Raw genomic sequence first — 6,356 nt, 5'->3', positions numbered from 1 at the left:
AGAGGCTTTTCCTGTTGAAGGGTAAGTCCTCGACCTTCGGGTGGAGTTCTTTAGGTACTGCCACTAGTTGTAGCCATTATGCTTGCTGCATTACAATTGAGGTGGTGTGGCTTGAGATGCAGTGTCTGCGATATCGAGCGCAATCTGAAGCACTGTCCTTGAGGCAGTGTAGCCCTCTTGTACCACTGCTTTAAGTATCTGACACTTAGTGTCCGGCAGATGTTCATAATAGTTGTCAAAATTATGGTTTGCCAATAAGGCAGAGTAGCTGGACATGTGGAGTGCTAATGTGGCTGATGAATGTACCTTTCATCTGAATAGGTCTAAATGTTTATTGTCTCTATCAGTGATTGTATTCTTATATTGTGGTGCCTTAGCCCTCTGTTGAGCAGCGTCTACTACTAGGGAATTCAGCTTTGGATGTGTAAAAAGGAAATCCATCCCTTTAGAGAGGACGAATTATTTTTTGTCAGCCCTCTTATTTGTTGCAGGCGTGGAGGCCGGCATCTGCCAGATATCATCAGCTATCTCTAGGATTGCCTCGTCGAGAGGAAGGGCAATCTTAGATTTTTGTGAAGGCTGAAGGTTTTTAAGCAGCCAGTATTGTTTCTGCTGATTAACCTCAGCAAGTTGTATTTCCTGACTATCCGCCACCCTTTTGAATAGCTCCCGAAACTGACGGATGTCATCCGTAGGTGATGAATCTCCTGGAAATACTGCATCATCAGGAGACGAAGAGGATGGGTCGGTAGGTGATGTGCCCTGTTGTTGCTCTTGGTCGGACGAGCGATATTCCGGGGAATATGTTCTTTCACAAGTACGATGGTACTGTGAGTACGATGAGCATGATGGGGACCCAGGCGATTGAGACCTGGCCCTCCAATGCCATGGCGACAAAGATACATGCCGGTGTCAGAAGTGCTCCCATGGTGAGGCTGGTTGTAGTCTCGGGGAATAGTGCAGGTGGGGAGAGTAAAACCTGCGGCCATCACCTGAGTGGATTGAACGGATCGATGAAGATGATGGCGGTTCCGGGGAGAAAGTGGTGACCTCAGGACTTGGGGAGGGCATGATTACTCCTTGAGATTTTCATTGTGATTTGGTTATTGGTGGTAAATGCTCACGTGAAGACATTGACGCTGAGCATGTATGCACTACTGATGGTGCTGAAGTTGTTATGGTTTGCGGCACCGATGCTGCTGGTGCTGATGTGGTCAGTGCTGATACGCCCGGTGCTGATACACCCGGTGCGGACATGGTCATTGGCGAAGCCCCCGGTGCCGGCATACTCGGTGCCAGCATACTTGGTGCCTCTTGGGCCGGTGCTGTCTGCGCCGGTGCATCTTGGTGTCTAGGGGCCAGGGCTGGAACAGCAGTGGGTGCCAGCTCGATATATGGTGCATCAACATGTGCCCGTGGTGGTACTGGTGCTGATATGCTCCAGGTTGGTTTCTGTTTGTCAGGGCGGTGTATTAAAGCCGTAGCTGAGGTGCCTGGCTTGTCTCCTGAACTGACTCTTATTGGAGGCAAGGAGTGGGACAGTGAAGGCCTCTTTTTAGTATGGGCCGGAGATGTGTGCCTGTGTTGCTCGGGTTCCGTGGATTTGTCAAACTGAGAGGAGTCTGTCATGGTCGGCTGTAATGCCTTACTGAATAAGAGCATTTTCAGCCTCATCTCCCTGTCGCATCTGGCACGTGCAGCGAGTTTGGAGCAGTGGAGGCACTTTTGTGGAATGTGCTTATCACCCAAGCACTTGATGCATCGGGAGTGCCAATCTGATGCAAGCATAGACTCCCTGCATGAAGAACACTTCTTGAATCTTGGACACCACGGCATACTGAAGTGACGCAGATTTTTTTTTAAACCAACTGTAAACAAAGAACTACTACTACTAACTACTAAACTACTATAACTACTATACTATGAAAACTAACGAACTTTTTGCTTGCTGACAGGAAAATTGTGAGGAGAGGTAGTTTGCTCCGCCTGCGACCGACGACAGTTAGAAGGAACTGGTGGGAGCCGGATTGCGCATAATTAGAAAAGGCGTGAAAGACACGAGACTCCAGACATGCATGCGCGGTCTGGCAGATTACTGCTGACAACCCTCTGAGCTGCGGCACCGGGATGAGCCTGACACCTACAGTGGAGCACCCACAGGGACACTGCTCAAAGAAGAACTGCTATTTTTTTTTTTGACAAGGTTACAGGCCTGATGGGTAAAGGCAAGAGAGTTGATACATGTATTTCTCCAAGGCATTTGACAGGACACACATTAGACATATTAAAGCAAAATGCAGGACAATGTAGCACTTTAAAGACTAACAAGATGGTTTATTAGATGATGAGCTTTCGTGGGCCAGACCCACTTCCTCAGATCAAATAGTGGAAGAAAGTAGTCACAACCATATTAAACATTGGCTCACTGACAGAGCTTAGTGTAACTATCAGTAGGGAGGCATCACCATGGGGCCATTTCTAGCAGGTTTCCCAGGGATCAATTCTTAGTCCAATGCTATTTAATATTTCTATTGACAATGCAGACAATGCTATAAAATCTTTGCTGATAAAGTCTGCAGATGACACAAAGACTGGTGGGGTGATAAATAAGGCGATCAGGCAAGCATCACAGAAAGATGTGAATCACCTGGTTAAACACAACAACAACTATGTTTTAATACAAGCAAATGGAAGGCAATACATCTGGGAACAAAAAGTATAGGCTACGCTTATAGGATGGGAGACTGTCTTGGCCAGTAGCGATTCAGAGAAGGACTTAGGGTTCTGCATAGACAGAGCACAGCATGACCTTTCTTTGTGGTATGATGAGACCCTTGGATATATAAAAAAGGAAAGTGATCTTGTCCCTGTACAGAGCTATGATAAGACAGCTATTAGAATAACATCTCCATTTCTGGAGCCTACAGTTCAAGAAGGATTTGGAAATATTGGAGAGAGTTCAAAGGAAGGTCACACAAGCGATCCAGGAGCTGGCTAACAAATCTTATGATGCAAGGCTTAAGAAGCTCAACCTTTTCTGCTAATTGAAGAGAAGAGTGAAAGGTGACTCAGTCACAGCATACAGGAACTTAGCACTGATAGTCAGCACATATCTAACAGTCAGGATAGGGAAAGGCTTTTCAATCTTCCTGATGAAGGCATAACAAGATCCAGTGCTAGAAGGTGAAGTTGGACCTATTCACCTTGACACAAGACACAATTTTCTAGTAATGAGGGTAATTAAACATTTGAATAGTTCACCAGGAGAGGCAGTGTGGACTCACCATTACTTAGTGTCTTTAAAGTGAGATTAGATTTTTTTTTAAAAAAGGTGTGCTTTGATCTTGCTTCTGGGAAAACAACTCTCTGGCCTGTGTGCAGGCAGAATCAAGCTGGATGGTCAGGGTGGTCCCTTCTGACCTTGGAGTTTATGACTCTCCTTGTTCATTCCTTTCCTTTATGGGCCACAGGGAGAGCAGGATTGCCTGCACTGCCCTCAACATGCTCATACTAGCAACTCTGCATTAAGATGAGTAAAATAAACCTCAAGCTTCAGGGCTTCAGCTAGTCATCCGTAGGGGACAGGATGGAATCCTGCTCCCCCAAACCTCATGCACAACTGGCCAGATGTATGCTTCCTTCCCCCCGCCCAACACCTTCCTCTGATATCAGTGATTGGCCACAGCTGTTGACAGACACCAGATTTAGGGCCCAGTGCTCTGTGGTAGTACAGAGAATCTATTCTTACCCAGAGTTTCTTGCTCTTATGCTCAGCATCATACTGATTGCCAGATCTGGGGGTTGGGAAGGAATTTCCCCCCAGTTCAGAGTGGCAAGATTTGCGGGATTTTTCATTCTCCATTGCATGGAATGTGCAGCTCCTGAAAGGATCATCTGGACATTTCCCACTGTTATGGGGCACGACCCCCTGCCGCAGCACGCTCCAGGGAACAAGTTCTGTCTAATAGCCCTCAGGTTCAGGGAAATGTGACCTATGGCCAGAGTGTGAAGAGTAACCTTTGGATTCAGGGCAATATGGCCTAGTAGCTAAAGACAATGAAGTTGCCCCTATGTCACAGGCCAGAGTCCCTAACCTTCTGGAGCTCCTGTAGAGAGTCCTTCCCCTTCAGCATCCAGCCCAGACTGAGCTAAGTCGCTCCCGTTTTTACTGCCCCAACACTTGGAGCATGCCCAGTACAGCTGAGGGATGGGAATTCCTCCTCCCACAGGGCATTAACCCCTGCTGGCCCAGTGCAGAGTATGCACACCACATCACACAGCCTCTCCGTTAAGAGAGGACAGGTTTGTGTTCTCTCCCCAGCACTCCGCCTACCCAATATAATCTCCCAGGTCTCTGGCTCCTGTTGTCAGAGTCTCTGTCTAGTAAAGACCAGCTTGGCTTAACAAGGAGATCTTGCATGATCTCAAAATAAAAAAGGAGTCATATAAAAAATGGAAACTAGGACAAATAACAAAGGATGAATATAGGCAAGCAACACGGGAATGCAGGGGCAAGATTAGAAAGGCAAAGGCACAAAATGAGATCAAACTAGCTACAGGTATAAAGGGAAACAAGAAGACCTTTTATAAATACATTAAAAGCAAGAGGAAGACCAAGGACAGGGTAGGCCCACTGCTTAGTGAGGAGGGAGAAGCAGTAACAGGAAACTTGGAAATGGCAGAGATGCTCAATGACTTCTTTGTTTCGGTCTTCACCAAGAAGTCTGGAGGTGTGCCTAACATAGTGAATACAAGCAGAGAGAGGGTAAGTTTAGAAGATAGGATACACAAAGAACAAGTTAAAAATCACTTAGGAAAGTTAGATGTCAGCAAGTCACCAGGTCCTGATGAAATGCATCCCAGGATACTCAAGGAGCTGATAAAGGAGGTATCTGAGCCTTTAGCTATGATCTTTGAAAAATCATGGCAGGCAGGGGAGATTCCAGAAGACTGGAAAAGGGCAAATATTGTGCCCATCTATAAAAAGGGGAATAAGAACAACCCAGGAAACTACAGACCGGTCAGTTTAACGTCTGTCCCAGGGAAGATAATGGAGCAGGTAATTAAGGAAATCATATGCAAACACTTGGAAGGTAATAAAGTGATAGGGAATAGCCAGCATGGGTTTGTGAAGAACAAGTCATGCCAAACTAATCTGATAGCTTTCTTTGATAGGATAACGAGCCTTGTGGATAAGGGAGAAGCGGTGGATGTCATAAACATAGACTTTAGTAAGGCATTTGATATGGTCTCACATGATATTCTTATTGATAAATTAGGCAAATATAACTTAGATAGGGCCACGATAAGGTGGGTGCATAATTGGCTGGATAACCGTAGTCAGAGAGTTGTTGTTAACGGTTCTAAATCCTGCTGGAAAGGGATAACAAGTGGAGTTCCTCAAGGGTCTGTTTTGGGACCCGTACTGTTCAATATCTTCATCAATGATGTAGATATTGGGATAGAGAGTATGCTTATTAAGTTTGCAGATGATACCAAACTGGGTGGGGTTGCAACTTCTTTGGAGGATAGGGACATAATTCAAAATGACCTTAGAAAGTTAGAGAAATGGTCAGAGGTAAACAGGATGAGGTTTAATAAAGAGAAATGCAAAGTGCTCCACTTAGGAAGGAACAATCAGTTCCATACGTACAAGTTGGGAAGCGACTGTCTAGGAAGGAGCATGGCGGAAAGGGATCTAGGGGTCATAGTGGACCACACGTTGAATATGAGTCAACAGTGTGATGCTGTTGCAAAAAAAGCAAATATGATTCTAGGTTGTATCAACAGGTGTGTTGTAAGCAAAACTCGTGAAGTCATTCTGCCGCTCTACTCTGCACTAGTTAGGCCTCAGCTGGAGTACTGTGTCCAGTTCTGAGCGCCACATTTCAAGAAAGATGTGGAGAAATTGGAAAGGGTACAGAGAAGAACGACAAGAATGATTAAAGGTTTAGAGAACATGACCTATGAAGCCAGGCTTCATGAACTGGGCTTGTTTAGTTTGGAAAAAAGAAGATTAAGGGGGGACATGATAGCGGTTTTCAAGTATCTAAAAGGGTGTCACAAGGAGTAAGAAAATTTGTTCCTCTTGGTTTCTGAGGACAGGACAAGGAGTAATGGGCTTAAAGTGCAGTAGGGGAGGTTTAGATTGGACATTAGGAAAAAATTCCTAACTGTCAGGGTGGTCAAATATTGGAATAAATTGCCAAGGGAGGTGGTGGAATCTCCCTCTTTGGAGATATTTAAGAACAGGTTAGATAGACATCTGTCAGAGATGGTGTAGACAGAGCTTGGTCCTGCCTTGAGGGCGGGGGGCTGGACTCGATGACCTCTGGAGGTCCCTTCCAGTCCTATTA

This window comes from Pelodiscus sinensis, chromosome 3, assembly GCF_049634645.1.
Source record: "Pelodiscus sinensis isolate JC-2024 chromosome 3, ASM4963464v1, whole genome shotgun sequence".
Classification (NCBI taxonomy): domain Eukaryota; kingdom Metazoa; phylum Chordata; order Testudines; family Trionychidae; genus Pelodiscus; species Pelodiscus sinensis.
This window is presented reverse-complemented; position numbering follows the sequence as displayed.